This window comes from Rhinoderma darwinii, chromosome 6, assembly GCF_050947455.1.
Source record: "Rhinoderma darwinii isolate aRhiDar2 chromosome 6, aRhiDar2.hap1, whole genome shotgun sequence".
In the NCBI taxonomy this organism is placed as follows: domain Eukaryota; kingdom Metazoa; phylum Chordata; class Amphibia; order Anura; family Rhinodermatidae; genus Rhinoderma; species Rhinoderma darwinii.
Genome location: NC_134692.1, coordinates 20375379 through 20401213, shown reverse-complemented (window position 1 = coordinate 20401213; position 25835 = coordinate 20375379). Strand labels below are relative to the sequence as shown.

The following is a 25835-nucleotide window of genomic DNA, read 5'->3' as shown; positions in this document are numbered from 1 at the left end:
AAGGAAGATTATCTGAATAAAAAGTATTTGAAAATATAGGGTAGGTGTGTACACATTGTCGGGGTGCAGTCACAGCCCCTAACACATTAGGTTGGTGGGTTCAGCCGAATGTCTGCCCTAGTACCTGCAGTCCTTGCTGGATTACGCCGTTCATGGGTTCGGTTGGATCTTTCCGTCAGGGAAACCCATGAATGGAATCCAAAACCGAAACCATAGGTTTAAGGGTTCCGTTGTTTTGATGGAATCAATATAGTAGTCGACTGCGCTAATCATTCCGTAAAAACGACGGAACCCTTGCACAATGGTGACAAACGGAAACCATTTGCACTGGATCAGTCACCATTGAAATCAATGGTGATGCAAACGGAAACCTACGGTTTCCGTTTGTATTCCCGTCACGAGTTCCCCCGACGGAACCCATGAACGGCGTCCCAACGCAGATGTGAACGAAGCCTAAGACCTCCTTCACACACAGAATTTTTCTAGCAATTTAGGCCCAGTTCAGTTTTTTAGCGATTATTTTGGTGCGGAAACCGCGTCTGAATCAGCGCGAAAAACGTCTGAAACCGCCGATTGATTTCAATGGGAGGCGGAGGAGTTTTCTTCTTAGGCGGCATTTAGCTGCTGGGAGAAAAAAAAGCTGCATGTTCTTTCTTGCCGCGATTCCACCACTAACCTCCTATTGAAATCAATGGGAGGCAGAAAAGGCGCCTTTCTCTGCGTTTTTTGCCCGCGATGTCCAATGGCAAAAAAACGCAGCGAAAACCGTGTCAAAAGGTAGATTTTGTCTGCCTGCAAAATCTTCCATGTGAACAGGGTCTTAAAGCGCATCTAAAAAATAAAACTTCCAAAAAAGCGTTATTAAAGTGTACCGTGTGTTTTAAAGTGTAGCTAACCGTTTAAACAAACTTCTGACATGTCATAGTGACATGTCAGAGGTTTTGATGTGTTTGGGTCCGAGCGCGGAGACCCCCACCGATCGCTAAAACTAAGCAGCTGAAGCACTCAGCTGCTTCGTTTTTGTTCGGCTTTTTCCGGAAATCCGACGTATCGGAGTACAGGCTCATAGACTTTCTATTGAGTCCGTACACCGATACATTGATTTCCAGAAAAAGGCGAATAGAAACTAAACATCTGAGCGCTCACAGGAATACTTCAGCTGCTTAGTTTTAGCGGTCGGTGGGGGTCTCAGCGCTTGGACCCCCGCCCATCAAAACTTCTGACATGTCGAAAGTTTGTTAATTGTTTAGCTACACTAAGTTTAGTTTTTTATTTAGTGTCATTCTGTAGAAGCGTTTTTTATGCTGTTTCTTGAACTAAGAGAAAAATTGCCTGAAAAAACACGCCATACCCAGAGCATTTGGAAAAGAAAAAAAATAAAAAAGAGCCACTCACCACAAAACTTCACAAAGCAAAAGTTGTATGTAGTGCATTTGATATTTTACAATAGACTTTAATGTAACATCTGGCCGCTTTAAAAAAAGAAAAAAAACAAAAAACGCTGCAAAAGTGCTGTGTGTGTGAATCCAGCATTAAAGATAATAGCGGCTTCTGTACAAGAGGTTTGAGAAGCAGTTTGAGCAAACCACCTGTCATATTATAACCGCCAACCACACAATGTTCAATGTATCATCTATATAATACTAAACCAAAAATGGTACCATCCACACGTAGAAGCTTTTCAGTTTGATCAACAGGTGGCGCTCTCCATCAGCCTGCTGGGGGGAGAACACTGTGCCCCCCAGTCAAGATCAGCAGATCTACATGAGCGATTCTCTCGGACAGAGAAGTTGTTTCGTCTACTCCTATTCTCTACATACGAGAGCAGGAACATTTTGTAACTCCCATGTAATATTAGTCATATCCTCGTCTGTTCTAAAAGTGAAATCTAAATTATACCTCTTAGATGGCCAGCCTCCCCACTCTTGGCCCAAGATTCAACTTGCTGCCTCATTCAGAAGGCATTTGATGACTACTGTACTGTCCGGATGTTGCAAACTACATAAAATCCTGTACTTAAAGGGGTTGCCTGGTTTTATCATATTAAATATTATTTTTTTTATCATTAAAAGTTGTACAATTTTCCTGTATGCTTTCTGCATTAATTCCTCTTTGTTTTCAAGATCGCTGCTTTTTAATAGGAAAATGTAAGGTTTACTTTCAGTGGATAAAATCATGTCTATGGTCATGCGATGAACACAGGTGCAGGGCTCGTTACAGTGTGTGTATCAGAGATGTGTCTTCTAATAATCCCAGCACCGGTGTGCCCATTACATGACCATGGACAGAATTGTATCCACTGGAAATAATAAACAATGAATGTTCCTACTGATTAACAACAAGCAGAGATCTTGAAACTGTGAGCAATTAATGCTGAAAGTATATTGGAAAATTGTAGAACTTTTAATTATACAAAGTACTAATTATTTACGGACACCTGACAATGCCTTTAAAGGAACAGTGTCATCACAAATTATTTTTTTATATGTTAAAGATGTTAGTGCTTTATTAAAAACGTTTATATTCATTTGTGTGTTTGTGTTTTACTTTTTCTTATTTTTACACTTTTTCTTCCCTATGGGGGCTGCCATTTTTTGTTCCATTTCTGTGTGTGTCGATTAACGACACATACAGACATGGAATACGGCAGCCACAGTCCCATAGGGACTGCGAACGGCTCCCGTCCCATTGACTGCAGTGTACGGCGTCTGTGTGGGAACTGCGCATGCGCCGCTCCCACACAGTCCTATTCGAAATTGGCGCCGTCCGGCGCCATTTTCCTGTGGACCGGAAGTCGCGGCCGGACAGTAATATTACTACTTCCGGTCGCGGCTTCCGGATTTGTGCACTTGCACCAGCGGCAGCAAACGGAGCGGACGGGCCGGAGGGAGCCGCGGCGGCAGGAGCAGGTAAGAGATTTCAATGTATGTTCGTGTTTGTGTGTGTTTACTACTGTATGTAAACCTACTACACTGTGGGTTAGCTCAAAAAATGGCGACACAGTGTAGGAGGTTACACCGTTCAAACCCCTCGTTTATCCCGGCACTAGCCAGGATAAAGGAGGGGGGGATGCTGAGAGCTCACTAGAGCGAGGGCTTTTAACCCAATGTTGCAATGCTGCAATTTTGGGAACAGCTCCATCTAGTGACCAAAAATGGGTAGTATTATAAATTAGAAATAATTTATAATATTTCCTGGACTCGTGCAAAAAAATAAAAAAAATTTGAACAATGTTTAATCACCCACACACTAAATGTTTAATTTTTAAAAAAAAAACATGTTTTTCTGGCAACACATTCCCTTTAAGAACGCTCCTACTTTGAAGCAAGAAAATATGAAGCTGCAAGTCCTCCTCACCATCTGCACGATCTGCTGGAACTTCAGTAATGAAGCATGTGTAGAATATGAAGCGGCTTCACGTTCAGGACTCCATGCTTCGCTCTCCAGTACTGAACGTGCAGAGTCACATGGGTTGTCGTTTACCTCAGGCGGAATAACAGCACATTCAACATTTTTCACGGTGCTTTTAATATTTTTAGAAAACTTCCCTGAAGGACCAAATAGTAAATGAAACAAAACAACCAATTCATAAGAACGTGACGTCATTACACTTCTTGGGGGTTACACTACAAACAGAGGTTTGCACTAGTTCTGATGGATCTTCCCTAAGTTTACCCTAATATTGTCCCAGTGGCTGTTATAAAATAAAGGGAAAGCCACCTTAAAAATCATATTTTGACAGATCAGTCGATGCCATCTGAGCGGGTAACATAAGACATAGCGCCAGTTCCTAAATTAAGACTGCAGCACTCAGGAAGGTTAGAATTGCATTGGAGACTTACAGTAGTGGAAATTTACTTTGAAAGGGGTGTGGGTACAGCTCCCATGCTGACCCATGCGTCTCCATGGTAACAAACAAACCATGTGTATAGTCTGATCCTGCAGTCAGATTCCCTTTTACCTGTCCCCTTCGTGCTAACCTACCAAACGTATAAAAGCGATAGTAGTGGACAAATAGAAGAAAGTATGACTGTAGGATTAGACAGAGTTTGATGTCGATGGAGATGCATAGATCTACATAGTAGCTGTAGACAAAAACCTATAGGACATTTTTAACCAAGACCTATTGTAAAGTTGCTTCATTTTTCTTTCAGTTGCACAAGTCTGTCTGATCAGTGGCGGTCCGATCGCTGGAACCCCCACCGATCATTAGAACATGTGTCCCAGAGTCCCCACTATGTAAAATAACTGGTACTGTGCATGCTCGGCCAACGATCACTTTCTATGGGACTGCTAGAGAAATCAAAGTGCTGTACTCGGCTATCTCTGGAAGTCCCATAGACAGTGAATAGAGCGGTGGCCGAGCATGCACAGTACCACTTCATTAACATACAGGACTCTGGGAGGCTCGTTCTTGCGATCGGTGGGGGTCCAGCGTTGTTTTTTTTGCCACAATAGAGATCTGTCTAGTCCGACTAGGGAATTGCATAAATCGTAATCAACCTAAATCTATTGAATATTTTATACACTCTCATGAACACGAGTTCAAATAAAAAATAGCAGAAAGCTGCAGCTCTGATAATATGTAGGTGAATAAGCACCTACAAGAATATCTACACAGAAACCCTGAATTAAAGGGGTAATCCAACAACATATTTATGCCATATTCTTAGGAAACATCTGATAGGTAGAAGAAGTCTTATCGCTGCGAACCCCACCTTACAGGAATACGGCAGTCCTTTGAGTCCCATTCCCAGGGGGCATCCACCGCAAAGAGGCGAGACAGAGGAAAGACCACACATGATAGGACCCTGTTCTCCCTATGGATATGCCAGAAATATAGATCATCAGAACACCCCTTTATCGGATGATCGCAGCAGATCATTTAATGCTGAAGCCTGTGTTGTACATACAATGCAGATATGACAATAATTCATTTCTGGATCTTACAGACTAGCGGATACTATTCTAGGTCACAGCATGGATGAAGAGGACATCACTGTCCAATACCAGCCACGTTTCCAAGTCGTGCAGTGCAATACCCCGATCTGGACGATACAGGGTTGGATGCTAGGTCAAAGAAGAAAAGCTCTAGTTTTTCGATCAATGCTCACAATTTCCAGTGTTATAACTACCCCCAGATCTACGCAGGAGAAAAAGAGACACTATTGCGGAGAATCTCACAGGATTTTAACCCCTTCCCGCCGCAGCCCTTTTTCAGATTTTAATTTTCGTTTTTTCCTCCCCACCTTCCAAAAGCCATAACGTCTTTATTTTTCCATCGATATAGTCCTATGAGGGCTTGATTTTTGCGGGCCGAGTTTTCGTAGCACCATTTATTTTGCCATATAATGTACTAGGAAACAGGAAACAAATTATTTGTGGGGTAGAAAATGAAAAAAAACCAGCGATTCCTCCATGGTTTTTTGCACGCCGTTTTTACGGAATTCACTGTGCAATTAAAACAACACGTTAACTTTATTCTGTGGGTCAATATGATTACGGCGATATCAAATATATAAAAGTTTTTTCTATATTTTACTACTTTTACAAGTAAAAAAAAGAAAAAACTTATTTTGTCGCCAAATTCCGAGAGCCATAACTTTTTTATTTTTCCGTCGATTAAGTGGTATGAGGGCTTATTTTTTGCGGGATAAGCCGTAGTTTTTAATAATACCATTTTGATGTACATGCGACAGTTTGATCACTTTTTATTTAATTTTTTTGTGGGAGATTATGTGACCAAAAAATAGAGATTCTGGCGTTGACAATTTTTTTTTTACGGTGTTCACCGTGCGGGTTAAATAATGATATATTGTAATAGTTCAGACTTTTACGGACGCGGCGATACCAATTATGTTTATTTTTTTTTACTATGCTCTAGGGGGAAAATGGGAAAACCTTTAACCCCTTAGTGACCACTAATACGCCTTTTATCGTCGGTCACTAATGGGCTTTAGGCTAGGCTGACGCCTTTTCACGTCAGCCTAGTCTAAGTCCTGCACGGGTCTCCCGTGCAGGCAGGAGCCGGGGCTCTGCTGTCTGATGACAGCTGAGCTCCTGCTCCAACGCCCGCGATCGAAGTTTACTTCGATCGCGGCCGTTTAACCCGTTAAATGCCGCCAATAGCGACCGCGGCATTTAACTTTGTTTACAGAGGGAGTGAGCTCCCTCTGTCACCCATCGGCGGCCCGCGAATGAAATCGCGGGTCTCCGATGGGGTGTCATGGCAGCCGGGGGCTTGATAAAAGCCCCCAGGTCTGCCCTGGACATATTCCTGTTAGGACGCGCCGGAGGCACGTCCTAACAGATTGCCTGTCAGATTTACACTGACAGGCAATAATGCTCTGGTATACGAAGTACACCAGAGCATTATAGCAGCGATCGGAATATCGCACAGTAAAGTCCCCTAGTGGGACTAATGAAATAAATAATAATAAAATAAGTCATAAGTGAAATAAAGATTATTAATAAAAAGTACAGTAAAAAAATAAATAAAACCATTTTTTTCCATAAAAAGTGGTTTTATTTAGTAAAAGTGTAAAAAAAAAAAAAGTACACATATGTGGTATCGCCGTGACCGTAATGACTCCATTAATAAAGTTAATATGTAATTTAAACCGCAAAGTGAACACCGTAAAAAAAAACCGCAAAAAACCATGGCGAAATTGCAATTTTTTTCCATTGCCCCCCAAAAAAGTCATAATAAAAATGAATCAATAAGTCCCATGTACCCCAAAACAGTACCATTCAAAACTATGTCTTGTCCCGCAGAAAACAAGCCCAAAAAATCACTACATTGATGGAAAAATAAAAAAATTACGGCTCTTGGAAAGCGACGATGCAAAAGCAAATAATTTTAGTTCAAAAGTGTTTTTATTGTGCAAAAGTCGTAAAACATAAAAAAAACCTCCACATATGTGGTATCGCCGTAATCGGACCGACCCATAGAATAAAGGTAACATGTTATTTACGTCGCACAGTGAACAGCGTCAATTTAAAAACGCATAGAACAATGGTGGAATTTCAGGTTTTTTTATAATCCCCCCCAAAAAGGTTAATAAAAGTTAATATAAAAATTATATGTACCCAAAAATGGTGCTATCAAAAAGCACAACTAATCCCGCAAAAAACAAGTCCTCATACAGCTATGTAGACGAAAAAATAAAACCGTTATAGCTCTTTGAATGCGACTATAGAAAAACGAATAAAATAGCTTGGTCATTAGGGCCTAAAATGGGCTGGTCACTAAGGGGTTAATATTTATTTATTTTTTTTACACAAAAAAAAAACCACAATAACTTATATAACTAATTTTTACTTTTTTTATTAGTCCTCCTAGGGGATTTTAACCAGCGATTGTTAGATTGCTTGCACGATATACTGCAACACTAATGTATTAATAGGTGCACAAAGATTGCAGACCTTGGGGCCTCCATTAGGCCCCCAGGCAGCCATAGCAACCATCGCCCTCCACGATTGCGTTGCGGGGGCTGCGATGAGCTGTTAGAGTGGGTCGCCCCCTCTAACGATTTAAATGCTGCGGCCGCTATTGACCGCAGCATTTAACGAGTTAAACGAGCGGGCTCGTTACTCTGAAGTGTCAGCTGTAACATACAGCCGACACTCGCATCGTATGGAGCGAGTTCACTCCATGAGCCCGCTCCATACTTCCCCTACACGGCTTTGGCGTATGGATACGTCAAATGTCGGGAAGGGGTTAAAACTTCCATGTTTATTGTTATACGAACATGACATAAAAAGTCTAAAAAAAAAAATATTTTTTTTTTTTTTAAAAAGGCCCAAAACCATAAAAAAAAGATTTTAATATTTTCGTCGGTAGTATACCCAAATAGTTTTGCCTTGTGGCGTCCTCAGGAGGACCCCTGAAGAAGCTGGCAGACTAAACCAATCAGGTGTACGGAGAACGGCAGAGTTAATTGTAAAACGTTTAGAACAGGGAAGCTCCAGGACCATCTGAATGGTTATTTGTCTTTTATATAACGCAGCAGGAGGTTGGCGTCCGTTGTAGACTGCCGACACATACTAGCTCTGCTTAGCTTGTAAGCCTATAGTTGTGTGCCACTTTTGGCAGCCATAAGTGGCGTAGTGGTGCAAAACATGAAGCAAATGTTCTACTAGCTACCTACACCTTATGAGGGACAAATTAAATAATCTGATGGAGCCATAATAATGCGGGAAAAAGGAAATCGTGCAAATTTTTATATATATATATATATATATATATATTATAATACTCTGGATGCCATGTTTTCTAACGCCTTTATGCAGTTTTTTTTCTTTTTAACTAGAAGATTGATATAGGAGCCCCAATTTATCCATAGCCATCATAACAGTGTACAACACCCCGACTGGTTGTCAGCAAGACTAGTCACATCACGCAAAGCAGTGCACAGACCACGCAAAACCTGTATGGTTCCCTATTACGAAACTGTACTTACTCCATGTGCCGCCATACTGAACCATATGCTCCCCCAGAAGCAATCCTTCTAGAAGAGAATACGTCAATAACACGGCATGTGATGGAACCTTTTTCCATAAGAATTCATGAGATAAAAACCTCTGTGTGTCTCGGTATTAAAGCTCAGGTACAGAACAGGCCTGTGGCAGTCTATGAGCGCCCGTCTACGGACCTATACAACACTAATCCATAATGCGGCTTATTTAGAGTAACGTACATGAGCCCTAAAAAAAGATTCAAGATTGTGTTGCAGTTTGTGTAAGAAAAGAAAAAAATATATATTTCAACTTGTACGGAATTCACATAAAGCTTCATCTCCGTGATAATTTCATTAAATACATTTCTTCCCTTTCATCACAATAAGTTGGCCATTACTTTACTTGCCTTGCAACTACGAGAGTATCATGTCCTGGGTCAAAGTGACCGATGGTGAACAAGCAATAGAACCGAAGGGAGAAAGCCTGAAAACACTTGTGGACGAGATAGCCTCAGAGGTCTAGAAGGTAAAACGCTAAGAAAGTCAGTTTATCATGAAGCGCTGAATATTTCACAAGCTGGAGGAACGGCTGCGGCTCAGCACAGCAGTACTTTACCCAGTGCCAGCGTGCCATCATTGTCTTTTCCATGCCCTTACTGGTTCTTGCCTCTAACAAAAAAAAAAACAACACATAACTTAGGGCCCTTCAAAGTGGACCACCCAAATATCAAACCTCACACCCCAATCCATTTTGGATGCCACTCAACATCTCAAGACATGGCGCTCTTATTTTTTCAAAGGCATAAATCACCCCCTATGCCCTTGTTTGGGAATGGCACCCTGTGCTAAGTGCAGAACCATAAGCGCTGATATACAGTTAAGTCCAGAATTATTTGGACAGTGACACGTTTAGGCATTTTAGTGGTTTACCAAAACAGATTGCATATACAGTTATATAATCAATATGGGCTTAAAGTGCAGACTCCGCTTCAATTTGAGGGTATTCACCTCCTAATTTGTGGAAGGGTTTAGGAATTACAGCCCCTGTAATATGTAGCTGCCTCTTTTTTTCGAGGAACCAAAAGGTAATTGGACAATTATCTCAAAAGCTATTCAATGGGCTATTCCCTCATTAATCCATCATCAATTAAGCAGGTAAAAGGTCTGGAGTTGATTCCAGGTGCGGCATTTGGAAGCTGTTGCTGTGAACCCACAACATGAGGTCAAAGGAGCTCTCAATGCAAGTGAAACAGACCATCGTTAGGCTGAAAAAAAAGAAATCCATCAGAGAGAGCGCACAAGTGTTAGGGGTGGCCAAATCAACAATTTGGTACATTCTTGAAATAAAGAGCGCCCTGGTGATCTCATGAACTCCAAAAGGCCTGGACACCCACTAAAGACAACAGTGGTGGATGATCGCAGAATCCTTTCCATGGTGAAGTAAAAAGTAGGTGGATCAGTATCAAAGTCTACCAGAAAGAGAAGACTTCATGAGAGCAAATACAGAGCGTTCACCACAAGGTGCAAACCATTAATCAGCCTCAAAAATAGAAAGACCAGATTAGACTTTGCCAAACAACATCTGAAGAAGCTGCCCAGTTCTGGAACAACATGAAACGAAGATCAACCTGTACCAGAATGATGGGAGAAAGTATGGAGAAGGCTTGGAACGGCTCATGATCTAAAGCACAACACATCCTCTGTAAAACATGGTGGAGGCAGTGTGATGGCATGGGCATGCATGGCTGCCAAAGGCACTGGGTCACTAGTGTTTATTGATGATGTGACTGAAGACAGAAGCAGCCGGATGAATTCTGAAGTGTTTAGGGATTTACTTTCTGCTTAGATTCAACCATATGCAGCCAGGTTGATTGGACATCGCTTCACAAGACAGATGGACAATGACACAAAACATACTGCGAAAGCAGCCCAGGAGTTTTTTTTAAGGCAAAGTAGTGGAATATTCTGCAATGGCCGAGTCAATCACCAGATCTCAACCCGATCGAGCTGCATTTCACTTGCTTAAGACAGAACGTAAAGAGACTCTGCCACCTCATTATAAGTGCCCTATCTCCTATACATAAGGAGATGGGCGCTGTAATGAAGGTGACAGCAATGCTTTGTATTTAGAAAAACAATCTATTTTTACCACATTAGGAGCGATTTTAGCTTTATGCTAATTAGTTTCTTAATGCCCAAGTGGGCGTGTTTTTATTTTAGACCAAGTGGGCGTTGTATAGAGGAGTGTATGACGCCGACCAATCAGTTATGCACTTCTCCCCATTCATTTACTCAGCGCATAGTGACACTGCGTTGTTCGCTATGTGCTGTCTTATACTGACATATTAACGTTACTGAAGTGTTTAGACAGTGAATAGACATTCCTTCCAGCCAGGACGGGATGTCTATTCACAATCCCGACACTTCGTTATCGTTTCTATGGTACTTACAGCAGAGCAAGTGTAATCTTGCAAGATCACGCTGTAAATGACAGATTACAGCGAGATTACGGTTTGCTCTGCTGTAAGTACCACAGAAACGTTACCGAAGTGCCGGGATTGCGAATAGACATCCCGTCCTGGCTGGAAGAAATGTCTACTCACTGTCAGGACACTTCAGTAACGTTAATGTGTCAGTATAAGACAGCACATAGCGAACAACGCAGTGTCACTATGCGCTGAGTAAATGAATGGAGAGAAGTGCATGACGCTGATTGGTCAGCGTCATACACTCCTCTGTACAATGCCCACTTGGTCTAAAGTAAAAACACGCCCACTTGGGCATTAAGAAACCAATTAGCATAAAGCTAAAAATCGCTCCTAACGTGGTAAAAATAATAAAAAGCACTGCTGTCACCTACATTACAGCGCCCATCTCCTTATGTAGGAGATCGGGCACTTATACTGTGGTGACAGAGACTCTTTAAAGAGGCTCTGTCACCAGATTTTGCAACCCCTATCTGCTATTGCAGCAGATCGGCGCTGCAATGTAGATTACAGTAACGTTTTTATTTTTAAAAAACGAGCATTTTTGGCCAAGTTATGACCATTTTTGTAGTTATGCAAATGAGGCTTGCAAAAGTCCAAGTGGGTGTGTTTAAAAGTAAAAATCCAAGTGGGCGTGTATTATGTGCGTACATCGGGGCGTTTTTAATACTTTTACTAGCTGGGCGCTCTGAAGAGAAGTATCATCCACTTCTCTTCAGAACGCCCAGCTTCTGGCAGTGCAGATCTGTGACGTCACTCACAGGTCCTGCATCGTGTCGGACACATCGGCACCAGAGGCTACAGTTGATTCTGCAGCAGCATCAGCGTTTGCAGGTAAGTCGATCTTACCTGCAAACGCTGATGCTGCTGCAGAATCAACTGTAGCCTCTGGTGCCGATGTGGCCGACACGATGCAGGACCTGTGAGTGACGTCACAGATCTGCACTGCCAGAAGCTGGGCGTTCTGAAGAGAAGTGGATGATACTTCTCTTCAGAGCGCCCAGCTAGTAAAAGTATTAAAAACGCCCCGATGTACGCACACAAAACACGCCCACTTGGACTTTTACTTTTAAACACACCCACTTGGACTTTTGCAAGCCTCATTTGCATAACTACAAAAATTGTCATAACTTGGCCAAAAATGCTCGTTTTTTAAAAATAAAAACGTTACTGTAATCTACATTGCAGCGCTGATCTGCTGCAATAGCAGATAGGGGTTGCAAAATCTGGTGACAGAGCCTCTTTAAGGCAGAAAGACCCACAAACAAGCAACAACTGAAGACGCTGCTATAACGGCCGGCAAAGCATTACAAAGGAGGAAACCAGAGTGTGGTGATGTCCATGGGTTCCAGACATCAGGCCGTCATTGCCTGCAAAGGATTCTCTACAAAGTACTTTTAAAAAAAAACATTTTATTTATGCTAATGTTAATTTGTCAAATTACTTTTGAGCCCCTGAGATGAGAAAAAATGTGTAGAAAAATGGTGGCAATTCTTAAACGTTTCACAGGATATTTTTGTTGAACCGCTTGAATTAAACCTGAAAGTCTACACTTCAATTGCATCTCAGTTGTTTCATTTCAAATCCAATGTGGTGGCAGCAGAGCCCAAATCATGAAGATTGTGTCACTGTCCAAATAATTCTGGACCTAACTATCAGATTTTGGATCTGTCCACCTATTAAGGCTCTTTGGGTTGAGCTCCAGGATTACATTGAAAGCACTTCTCAATTAAAAAGGTCACATTGTCCCCGAAATGGGTTCTTTTGAACATCTTACCAGTAGACTTTTAGTCCGATATTTCTAAATCCAATAAATATCAGTCAATGGTGTGCGTCAGTGCAACACGAAAGAGTGTCCTCTAACATTAGGCCAACCCTCTTGCACCGTCCCTATCTTTAGAAATAAGAAACGAACCTTCGTTCAAATAATGGATCAACTAAATACAAGTAAAATAAAAAATAAAAATAAAAAAGGATTTTATTTTTAGTCATCTTTTATTAATACAGTGCCTTGAAACATTAGACAATCATTGCATGATATCTACTGTTACACTGGATAGTACTGTACTGAACTTCTATGCAGATGGAATCCCATTTTTATTCAAGAAGAATGTATTTTTTAGTCGCCTTTAAAAGGGGTTGTCCAATACCGGACAACGGTTGACCTTTCCACCGTATAGGTCATCAGTATACGATCTGTCGGGGTCCGACACCCGGACGCCGCACCGATCAGCTGCTCCGGTGGCCTGCGGGAACCGGATGTCATTGCATAGTATGCAATGTACGGAGCCGGAAGTAGTTGACTCTGTATATTGCGTAGCGGCCGTGCTGCCGAACTGCAGCTCTGCCCCTAATTACTTGAATAGGAGTAGAGCTGTAGTACTGCAGCTCGGCCACTATTCCATGGCCAGAGCCAACTGGCATTGACGTCCGGTGCCCAGAGGAACCGGACAGGCTGATTGGTGCAGGTACCGGGTGTGGGAACTCTACAGTTCATATATGGATGACCGATCTGGTGGCTATGTCATCAGTTGTCCGGTAGTGGAAACCCCTTTTAAATGGTAGCACGTTACAGGGGGGTGCATTATTTCAATTGAGAAGTAATTATTCCCTTTTGTTATATGCAACATTTCTATGATTTCTGGAATTCTTTGAGGTATTCCTTTTGGATTACTAAAAAAAAACAACAAATAGAATTAAAATAAATAAATAAATGTTAGACTTGGGGACTGTTCACATCTGCGTTAGATGCTCCGTTAGGGGTCTCCCTCACAAATCCTGGATAAAAATACCAGAAACAATTGCGCAGAATGCTGCGCTATTCTTTTTGGTAAATCAAATCTATCAACATTTTGACTGAAACCCGACGGAACCCATTAAAGTCAATGGGTTGCGTCGGGCGCCGATGGGGTCTGTTATACAACGGAACCAGCGCTTCCGGTATATTCATTGTTCTATTCCTCCGACAGAGCAGAACAACTGAAACATCGACGCAAGTGTGAACCGGGCCTTCGCTAATACTACCCAAGGCAGCTGCAATCTTCTAAAAAAATAAAATTACATCTAGCCATACACTTTAGATCGAGGTCTCTCCCCAACCCTCCATAAACACGACAGGTGACCAAAGGCAGATATCTGTCAAGTGACAAATTTGATTATTTTGGGTTGCTACTTGGTGTAGACATTGTAATATTTGAGAAAACTGCCATACGGTATAAAAGCTAGACACCAACATGCATGCTCCACTATAGTGGTCGCCCCAGCACTATTCAAAGAGCTATCCAGAGATCAATCTGTATTTTGCCACGGTCATGAATTACAACAATCTAAGGCTATGTTCCCGGCCCGACCGCGGTACAGGCGAACGGGACTCCTGCATCACAGACATTTATGATGTTAGGAGTCTGACTCCCCACAGAACTGCTACTGAACAAAATAATACAGTACAGAAAAGCAGTTCCGCGGGGAGGCAGAGACTTCCTAGCATCATAAATGTCTGTGACGCCAGGAGTCCCGTTCACCTGTCGTGGGTTTTTTTTGGGGACCAATGAAGATTTCTCTTCTTTTTTTTTTTTAATGCTTATAGATTGAAAAAAAAGTAATGAAAAAAAAAAACCATCACAAAAAATACTTTTTTAAATTCTAGTTTGTTTTTCAGGTCTTTTTTGGGTGTATTTTAGGTCATGAACTTTGATGCAATCGGCATTAGCTGGATCCAGCTCTCAGCCGAGCCGTCAGGTAAGCTGAACTGGCGGAACGATTCAAGCAAAGTCCATCCCCGATTACAGAGGAGCTACGGATGGTAAGGGGGTGTCACTTTACTACCTGCCTATACAGGTCTATGGAGATGATAGGGGAGAGCAGGGGGGGGGGGGGCGGGACCAGAAAGAGAGAAAAAAAAAACACAGACTGCTAGTAAAATTTCTACATCACTCCAGTGCTGGATTCTCAGCTACACTTCTCATTATTGCTGTATAATGTCCTCCATGCTGCTGCAACTTCTATATATGTGAAAGATAGAGTTTGTGCAGTATATAAGAGTACTAGCTCAGAATTAGAGATAGAGCCTCCAGAGGGGAAAACTACTAAACAACGGCATATACAAGTCATACAATGGCCAGAAATAGTGGTGTTCCTCATGTACACACATATGACAGCTTATTGTGAAAAGTCACCTGAAGTGTTGTGTATGCTTAAAAGGTTTATTCTATGAATTTCAATTTGGTCCTAAAGGCCCAATCTTGGGAATTGGGGGTCACAAAAGGTAGAGTTTGTTTACATGCAGCTTGTCTATGGAATATATACTTATGGTTCCATGCAAATATTCCTTGTCCAAAAGACAAGACATAAGTAGGCGAAACACCTCCATAGCCGCTTTACCTGGGACCAATGCTCATGGAAACACAGTCCATATTAAAGAGGCTCTGTCACAAGATTATAAATGCCCTATCTCCTACATAGTGTAATCTAGATTACAGCGCCGATCAGAACAGTGGTTTTTATTTTGAAAAACGATCATTTTTTTAGCAAGTTATGAGCAATTTTGGATTTATGCTGATTAGCTTCTCAATAGACAACTGGGTGTGTTATTACTTTTTACCAACTGGGCGTTGTGGAGAGAAGTGTATGACGCTGACCAATCAGTGACCAATCAGCGTCATATACTTCTCATTGCTCCAGCCCGGCTTCTTTCACGGCACCATCACGCTGTAACGATGGGCTGGAACAATGAGAAGTGTATGACGCTGGTTGGTCACTGATTGGTCAGCGTCATACACTCCTCTGTACAACGCTCAGTTGTCTATTAAGAAACTAATTAGCATAAATCTAAAATTGCTCATAACTTGCTCAAAAATGATCGACTTTCAAAATAAAACCACTGTTATCTACATTACAGCGCCAATCAGATTATGTAGAAGATAGGGTGCTTATAATCTGGTGACAGAGCCTCTTTAAAGTTTGAGCAGAATGTGTGTCCTGCTAAATGAAGTTTATTAGTTTATTTACTTACCTAAACTTTATTACTACTGGTTGAATGGGGTTTTCTGAATCAATAAAGAGATTGTGTCTGTGGTGCTGAAACAATGTTAAGAAATTAAACTTCATTCCAGGTTATGCAATTATTAGAATCATTCTCTTCACATAAAACGCAAATTCTGTGCTGTCTGTCTCAAGGGTTGGAGGCGCGCAAAAATGTTTACCCTACACATTAGATTAAAATTATGCCAATATTAACACTGCGGGGCTGCTGCGAAGCTACAAGTGTCGCCAGAAGCAGATACTTTATGGCAGCTTTTAGTTTGACAATAAAATGCTCACACAGGAAATTACAAACATTAAACTACGGTCTAAACTGTATATACAAGCGGAATCTCTACATAAATGTATAAAACGTAGCAGAGTATCGTAACTATACAAAAGACAGCAAGTCATATAGAGGAGCCTCCAGACAGAAAATGATCGCAGATTTCTACAGATAGAATTTACCAACACAAAATGTAAACACTTATAAAACGTGACTTCACTATCTAAGGATAGACTATTGCAGAACTAGCAGATTAAACTGCTAAGTGAAGTCCGTGACTCAAAGAAAACCTCCCAGCAAATGTCTACAGGAAGATCGCTATTTAACCAATACAGACATCCGATCTTATTTACTACCTGGAGTCTCGATGGGATTCCCACATTAAAAGGGGCTGTCCACAGAGGTCGCAATAAGGGTATGTGCGCACACACTAATTACGTCCGTAATTGACAGACGTATTTCGGCCGCAAGTCCCAGACCGAACTCAGTGCAGGGAGACGGGCTCCTAGCATCATACTTATGTACGATGCTAGGAGTCCCTGCCTCGCTGCAGGACAACTGTCCCGTACTTACAGTACGGGACAGTTGTCCTGCAGCGAGGCAGAGACTCCTAGCATCGTACATAAGTATGATGCTAGGAGCCCGGCTCCCTGCACTGTGTTCGGTCCGGGACTTGCGGCCGAAATACGTCCGTCAATTACGGACGTAATTAGTGTGTGCGCACATACCCTAACACATCTACCGGCGTCATTGATAGAATTTTTAACCTTTAGGCCGGGTTCCCACATAGCGTAAACGCTGCGGAATTTCCACAACGGAATTGTGTGCAGAAATTAGCATTTCAAGTAGCAGCAAAGTGAATGAGATTTAGAAATTCTCATGTCAAGGCTGCGGCAAAAAAACCACAGCGTAAACGTTAATAAATGGACATCTGCAGCATGCCAATTTATGCTGCGTTTTCGTTTAATTTTGTTGCGGGTTTTCCACATTGAATTCAATGGGGATGGACAACCCGCAACAGACAGCCAAGTGTTGTGACTTCTGTGGTGGATGCTCAGCAATTCCGCTGCAAAAATCAGTTTTTACGCAGCATATCCGACCCCTTGGAACCCAGCCTAACAGATAGGAAAACTTCATTAAGGCCCCATGCACACGACCATGCTGCCATACAACGTATAGGAGCACGGTTCCGTAAAAAGCCAAAAATAGGACATGACCTATCTTTTGCGAAGCCTTTCTACGGCAAAGACACTTCCCCGTAAATATCTGGGAAGGTGTCCGTGGGCAATAGAAATGAATGGGTCCGTAATTACAGACTGTAATTAAGGATGAATTCTACGGTCGTGTGCATGGGGCCTTGCTGTATCTAGCGCTGAAACCGGTATCCGTCAGGTCAGCGGGACTGACGGATTCAGTGACAGCGGGTCCTGCGTCTCTGACACGCAGGATCGAGCTGCTATTGATCATATCGAAGTTCATAACTTAGATGTGATATATGGAAGGTGGATCCTGCATGTCTCCACTTTTACTGAACCAGTCAGTCCCGCGGACCTGACGGATTCAGGTATCAGCGCACGATACAGCTGCTCTGTATACAGTATACAAAGCAGCTGTATCTCAAAAAGTTAAAATATTTAATAAAAAGTAATTTGAAAATTGAACCACACAATTTTTATATAAAAAAAATGATTTCAAAAGTTGTGCATAGCCTTTAAAGAAACGTTTCCCTTCATAAATAAGGAGCTTTTAACTTCACGTATACCCATCTACTGTTAAACTGAACACAAATAATATACTCCTCCTCAGCTAAAAATACTCCTTAAAAAGTAACTGGAGTTTAAGTTTTTTTTATATGAGATAGGGACCCTTCAGACGTTTTGGTCGGAGAGAGTCCGGCGGCCGAGACCCCCACCATGGCTGAAAATAAGGTGTAGAAGCGCTCTGCATTTTCGGATGTGATCAGCGCTCCTTGTCAGCCTGAAGACGGCTCTCAGACATTCTATGTATCAAAACTTCTAATGTCTCTATGACATCTCAAACATTTTCTGAAATTGCAGTTACTCTTTAAAAATGCTAAGAGGAGAATATCACTCCAAACTAAAAAATATCTAGTGCGACCTCTGGTTATTTAGTTTGTACAGTAAGGCTGCGTTCATACGGGGCAGATAGGCTGAATAATAGCATGCAGCATATCCGCCCTGTGTGCCGCAGGGAATTCCAGGCAAAATGTGGTGCAGTTTTTCGCCCGGAATGTCGCTGCGAAAAACTGCAGCACTTAGCCGGCCAGTTAGCAGGTCGGCCACCTGGGATGACGTTTCATCCCAGGAGATCGCGGCAGCCTGTGTTTGGCTGCAGCGGCGGTCCCATGGGAAGAAATGTCATCCCAGGAGGAAGAAACAGACTCCTGGGTAAGGGCCTGTTCACATCACCGTTCGCTTTCCGTTCCGGGGTTCCGTCAGAGGATTACGTCAGGTGAACCCCGCAACGGAAAGTCAAACTGAAACCACAGCTTCCGTCACCATTAGCGCAGTCAACTCCGCTATTAATTCCGTCGTTAAAACGGAAACATGCCGGAATGGTGACGAACGGAAACCATTAGCAATGTTTCCGTGACCATTGATATCAATGGTGACAGAAACGTAAGCTGTGGTTTCAGTTTGACCTTCCATTGCGGGGTTCACCCGACGGAAACCTCCGACGGAACCCTGGAACGGAAAGCCAACGCTGATGTGAACAGGCTCTAAGTATAAGATTTGTTTTTTTTTCTGAGTTGCGTTATTTGCAGTGGAATCGCTGCGAACCCTATGCAAAAAAAAAGCAACAACTGCTATTTGTTGCGAATTTTACCTCACCATTGAAATAAATGGGGTAAAAACAGCAACAAATAGGTTGCGTTTACACAAATACAATTGACATGCCGAAGAATAAACTTCCGCACCACAGGTCAATTTTGAAGCGTTTTTTTCCACTCCGTTTACGCAGCGTGTGGATGAGATTTATTTGGTCTCATTCACTTTGCTGCGGATTTTCCACAATGAATTCAGTTGTGGAAAATCTGCAGTATTTACGCAATGTGTGAACTGACCCTTATATTAAAGATGATTGAAGGGGGGGGGGGGGGATTCTAGGAACTGCCTTAAAGAGGGCCGGTCACTAGGTCATATAAGTGGAACTAGTTTACGCATGTACACGGTCACTACATTCAAAGTTTACGGGAATTACTGAAAACAGCCGAGCACTAAACCTGTGGATAGGTGAGAAATGGTAAATGTAGGAAAACCCCTTTAACCCCTTAAGGACACGGACAATTTTGGCCTTGAGGACAGAGCCATTTTTTTACATTTCCCCTCTCTGCATCCCGACGCTCATAACGCTTTTATTTTTTGTACGACGTAGTTGTATGAGACTTTGTTTTTTGCGGGACGAGTTGTACTTTATGTAGGTACCATTTTTTGGTACAAATACATTATCGTTTAATTTCTATAAATTTTTATTTTGGCGAAAATGCAGAAAAAAAAGCAGTTCTGCGGCAGTTTTAATATTTATTTTTTTACACCATACACCGATCATAAATAATGTTATACATTTGTTGTACAGGTTGTTACGGTCGTGGCGATACCAAATATGTCTATATTATTTCATGTTTTGGGACTTATATTTGAAAAAGTTTATTTATTATAAAAAATGTGTGTTTGTATTTTTTTTAATTTTTATTTATTCATCATAAATTTTTTTTTACATTCATTTAACTTTTTTTTTAAATCCCATAAAGGGATTTATCATTTTGATTTTGTAATTGTAATGTACTGGCATAGATCTATATGCCAGTACATTAGCCTGTGCACTGATCGTACACAGGCAGTTGTTAGGGCATACCTCAGTATGCCCTAACAGGAAATATGTTCAGACAGCCCTGGGGTCCTTCAATGGACCCTGGGCTGTCTGGCCATATGAGTTGTGGGCTTTGATCGCGTCAGTTATTTTCTGTCACCCGATCAATGTGCAGTCCACCCTCCTTGAACGCCGCGATCTGCTTTTATCGCGGCATTCAAGGGGTTAACGGCGGAGAGAGGATGTTTCTCTCCTCTCCGCTGTCTGAGCGGGGCCGTGGCTGTGTATTACAGCCGTTGCCCCGCTCTCGATCGCGCGCACAGACGAGCGCAGGGACGGCTGTCACACAGGACGAGTATGCTCGTCCTAATGCACGAAGTGCTCGCTGCTCAGGACGAGCATACTCGTCCTGTGTCGGCAACCAGTTAAGGGTAAGTTTACACAAAGCGTAAACACTGGATTTTCCGCAACGTATTTCATTGTGGAAAATCCACAGCACAATACAGTAGCAGCAGCGTGGATGAGATTTGAACAATTTCCCAGGTGGCCAGGCTGCAGGACATCAGAGGGACACAACGCCATGACTACGGGTGAGTATAAGCTATTACAAGCTATACAATTTTGTGTCGTTTTTTTGGACGGAATTCCCTTTGGACGAGTCCAAAGCAGATATGCTGTGTTATCCGAACTATCCTTGTAGCCGATTGTTAACGTCTATAAGTGTTATTTACAGATCGTGCTGCCGATAACTAGGATTTTTATGCTGGCACCATCGATCAAGATCAACTATAAAGCGCCATACACATTAGCGGCATGGCTTACACTCGTATAGGAGCTTTAACAGTACTGCTAATTAATGACATATTGGGGTAAATCAAGGTTACAGTATTCTTTACAGCAAGTAGTGCTGCCGACTGTCAGAAATACGGAAACCCTTCACTAAAACAATACACATTAAATACCAGTCGGCCAAACGAGCTCCCGACTCCCCCATTGACATGAACGCTAGGCTCAACCGAGGGTCCATGTTTCTTTAAAGGGTCCGGCATGCACTTCAACGTGACCGGTCCTTCTTGTCTCCAGAAGAGAGTTGAGAGGCCAAGATACACAATAGATCGTTGGCCAATCCCGCCAAAACTCGGTGGATTCAGTTAAGCTGTCTAATGTGTATGGGCACCTTAAGGCCTTGAGTCCAAACGAAGCGTAAACAATGCAAAATTTCAATCCGGAAATTCCGGCACGCAACTGCAGTAGCAGAAAGTTAATGACATTTGGAAACATTTCAGAAAAGATGTGTGGAAACCGACCTGTACTGCAGACTCTCAATCTGCAGCATGTCAATTTATCTTGCGAAAAATCTGTTGATTTTCTGCATGGAAGTTTTGCAGTATAAGTGTGAACTTAGCCGAAAAGCTGCATCAACAGGTTACGTAATTTGGTGCAGAAAACATGCATCAAAACCGCAGGTAAAATCTGCACCCAACAATGCGTTTTTGGTGCGGTATTTAATTTTGATGCGGAAATAGATGCATGGTTTTTTTTTTTATAAACTTGTCACAGGGTATGTGCACACAGTGTTTTCAGGCATATTTTGGGGCATTTACGCCTCGAAAAACACAGAAGCAGAACGCCTACAAACATCTGCCCATTGATTTCAATGGGAAATACAGCGTGCTGTTCCGACGGGGCATTCTTTAGGCCTCATTTTTGGAAAACGTTGCGTAAAAAGACGCCCGCGAAAAGGAAGTGCACGTCACTTATTGAGCAGTTTTTGGAGCGGTGTTTCATGGACTATAGAAAAACAGCTCCAAAAACGGCCATAAAAGACGCAGCGAAAAACACGAGTTGCTTAAAAAACATCTGAAAATCAGGAGCTGTTCTCCCTTGAAAACCGCTCTGTATTTTCAGACGTTTGAGTTTGTGTGAGCACATACCCTTACTATTCTCAGGCGGGAACTGATGATAAATTGACATGCTGCGGATTTTAAAATACGAATTGCAGGTCAATTTATGCGTGGAAAAATTCTGCAACGTGTAGGCGAGATTACTTGAGATGTCACTTACTTTGCTGGTACTTGCCGCAGAAAGATATGCGCGGCAAATCAGCACGCAATATGCATAGTGTGCATTTGGCCTAAGCCTAGATTCACAAACACACTTTTCTGGTGTTAAAATGCAGAAGAAAAAAAAAATATATAGTCATATATTTATAAAGTCCTACAAAAAAACCTATGGGAAAAACAACATTACACCTAGCTTGTGCTGCATTTGGGGGGGGGGGGGAACACCACTAACCACAAAAACGCAGCATATGTAAAGCATTTTATATTGGACTATAGACTTTAACGAACATTTGGCCACACAAAAACCAGTGGAAAGATGTGGCAAAAGGGATTCCAGCCTAAAATAAGGACTTATGCACACGACCGTGCATTTGTGTCCAAAATGTATCCATTCTTGCGGACCCATTCATTTTTATTGCACTATGCATACGACCGTGGTTTTCACAGATTCGTGCTGGGGCCACAAATCCGGACCGCAAAAACTCAGAAGTCCTTTTACGGTCCGGATTTTCAGGTTCACACTACTCGTGAAATGTTTGTTTTTTTTTATACATTTTTTTTGTGCATCTGTGAATTCTGATAACACACAGATGCACAACAAAGGTTTTTTGCGGTCCAATAAACCGCAACAGATAAGCGATTTTGCAGCCCACAAAACCACTACGGTCGTGGGCAGAGGCGCGACAAAGAAAATTCTGGAGAAAAAAAATAAAAATGCACCTTTTTCTGTGGTTTTGACTGCAGAAAATGGTGCCGAATTTGCTGCGTTTTTTCTCAATGTTGGGATATGGTGACATCTCCTGAAAAACGCAGCAATTCAGTCCACTTTCCGCAGCAGGAATTGACACGCTGCGGTGCAAAAAAAATACGCACCGCAGGTGAATTTCTGGCAGGAAATTTTACGCAGCGTGTGGATGAGATTTGTTAAATCTCACCCACTTTACTGCTACTGTATTCTGCTGTATATTTTCCGTCCGCAATCCCGGATGGAAAATACGCATTTCCGCTATGTGTGGACGAGCCCTTATTCACACGACTGTGTTTGGTCCGTGATATACGTACCGCATGTCAGTCGCATTAACCAGACCAAACACCGTTTAGGGAGCCGGGCTCCAGCATCATAGTTCTGTATGAATCCCTGGCCCGTACTGAAGACATGTTTTAGTACGGGACAGTATTCCTGCGGGGAGGCACGGACACCTGGCGTCAGACATAACGAAGATGCTAGGAGCCCGGCTCCCTGAACGGTGTTCGGTCTGGGAAATGCGGCCGACATGTGGTCCGCATATCATGGACCGAACACAGTCGTGTGAATAAGGGCTCATTCAGACAAACGCGAATCTTGCCCGTGTGATGTGCGCGTCGAAACAACGCACAGCAAATGGACCCATTGATTTCAATGGGTTATTCACATATGCATGAGTTTTCACACACCTAGTCCCCCATTGAAGTCAACGGGTGCGTGAAAACCACGGACAGCACATGGATGTATATCTGTGTGCGGTCGGTGTTTTATGCATCAATTACATTGAAAAAAAAAAATAAATACCGCTTGCGAGTGAAAAACACAAGCCACACGCAAAGCACACTGATGCAAAACGCAACGTACACGGACAGACTTCATGCACGTTTTTTACACGCATAAATCGGTCACGCTCGTGTGAATGTAGCCTAAGGCCTTATGATGGATTGAAAACTAGAAATTGTGACAATTGTCCAGTGTAAATGGGGCTTTACTTAAATGCACACAATAGCATCCATCATCATTTACATCTAATTACAACAAACTCCACTAAATACAGACATATAATGCGTCATCCTACAAATCTCAGGCTAAACGGTTATTACTGCGGGTAAACACGTCTCTACGTTGTGCATAAATCCAAGTCTGCGGGTTATATTAGACATGCAGTGAAGAAATACACAGGCCGTGTGCGCACTCTTACATAACCCCATGATCCCGTGTGCAAAACAGTAATAGGATCGACAACGATCAGAGCCCGGAAAATACGAAGACAGCTCTCCTGAGCCAATGATAGCGGCGCGGGTCACATGAGAAGGCGGGATTACTAGTGACAGCAACAATTATCGTCAGCCAATAGCGGCGCTGCGGGGCGGGACCAGCGTTCATTCAAGGCGAAGTATTCGGACGCGCTTACTACAACACCCGGTGACGTCAGCGGCCCGCCTCCACACTACACACAGCATGACAGCCGGCGCTACAGGTCACATTATTCTGTGTGTAGATCTGATCCCGCACTCGGCTGTCAGTGTACCAGCAGAACTGCATGGCCAGGCCACATAGTAACAAGTGCCGGTTCTATGGGACACAGATGACATATAACCTGCTCTCTCGGAGATTACACATCGGAATTACAGTGGTTCCCGGTGTCTCTCCAGCTGTCGTTAAACTACAACTCACAGCATGCAGCTGTCAGGGTAGGCTGGGAGTCGTAGTTTCACAACATTTGGAGAGCAACAGGGCCTTAATTTACCCCACTTAGAAAATTCACAGACTACCACCTCGGTTCTCCCAGTCCCATTAAGTGTGTGGGGGGGAAAGAACACAAGAAAAAAACAAAATCGACGATGATAGAAAAACTGCAAATTGTACACAAGTATTTTCGGCCTGAGTTTCGTCCACATGTCAAGGACCATAACGAATCTCATTAGGGAAACCATTTCTAATGGTAGCCTCATGTTTTTTGCAATAATTACATGGTAAAATCACGTAAAGAAACCAAGTGTGTAAATGTTATCTTCATTGCTCAGCCCTTTGGGTCATTGACTTTAGAGCGTGTGTATGTATATATATATATATATATATATATATATATATATATACACACACATACACACACACACACTTGCAACCATTATTTTAAATGCTCATAAATCGGAAATAAAGACATACAAAAAGTAAATGGTCTTGAAAAAAAATTAAAATCTTTCCATTTTGTGTATACAGCTCTTGTGCAGAGCTAAATGTTTCCATGGTTACAGACTACAAACCAATCCTGTGTAGTCCGACCCTTATGTCCTGTGTTATTCCCTGTCAGCCTCCCTCTTCAATTGTTTTTAGGTTATCAAGAATAAGGGGATAGGTGGTAGGGAGTAAGGGCTTATTCACATCTGCTTTCGACTTTCCGTTGCTCTGCTGTGTCAGAGGAGCAGAACATTGAAAATACAGAAAGCGCCGGTTCCGTTGAACGGAGACAACCGGAGCACGAGGGAACCCATTGACTTTAATGGTTAACCTGGAAACGACAGCGCGGCAAGTTGCACTATTGTTTCTGGTATTTTTATCCGGATATGTGATGGAGGCCCCTAACGGAGATGTGAACAGCCTCTAATATGATTGCATCAGGGCTTGTGGTAGGTAACTGTTTGCAAAGGAGCTGTAGACGTAAAACAGTACGAAAGTTTCAATCAGGACTATTTGCAAAGTTGCTCTGGAGAAATATACAGATAACAATATGGTTGCAAAAGTCAAAATAGCACAGGCACTATACAGCAGTGCACCAGGACTGTATCACCAGAAACATGTAACAATGTATATAGCTAGACCCCTATATACAGCGCCTGGACACCATAGATACTAATAACATTACACTATAGGGCACATTACAATGTTACACCTTTGCCATCACATGCATAAAACCATCTGAACTTCTCCAACAACAATAATAAA

At 42.4% G+C, this 25835-nt stretch overlaps 1 protein-coding gene across 4 annotated transcripts in view; it reads right to left on the bottom strand.

The window, feature by feature from the left end:
* EPC2 (enhancer of polycomb 2) overlaps positions 1–25835 on the bottom strand; it is a 58154-nt gene that overhangs the window by 29156 nt on the left and 3163 nt on the right. The window contains exon 1 of one of the 4 annotated variants that reach the window (XM_075829261.1): positions 15957–16019. The exons of the other annotated variants lie outside the window; for them this stretch is intronic. The gene's annotated coding sequence lies outside the window, so the exon portion shown is untranslated. Of the gene's footprint in view, positions 1–15956; positions 16020–25835 lie in introns of those variants that run through there. 4 annotated transcript variants of the gene reach the window in all.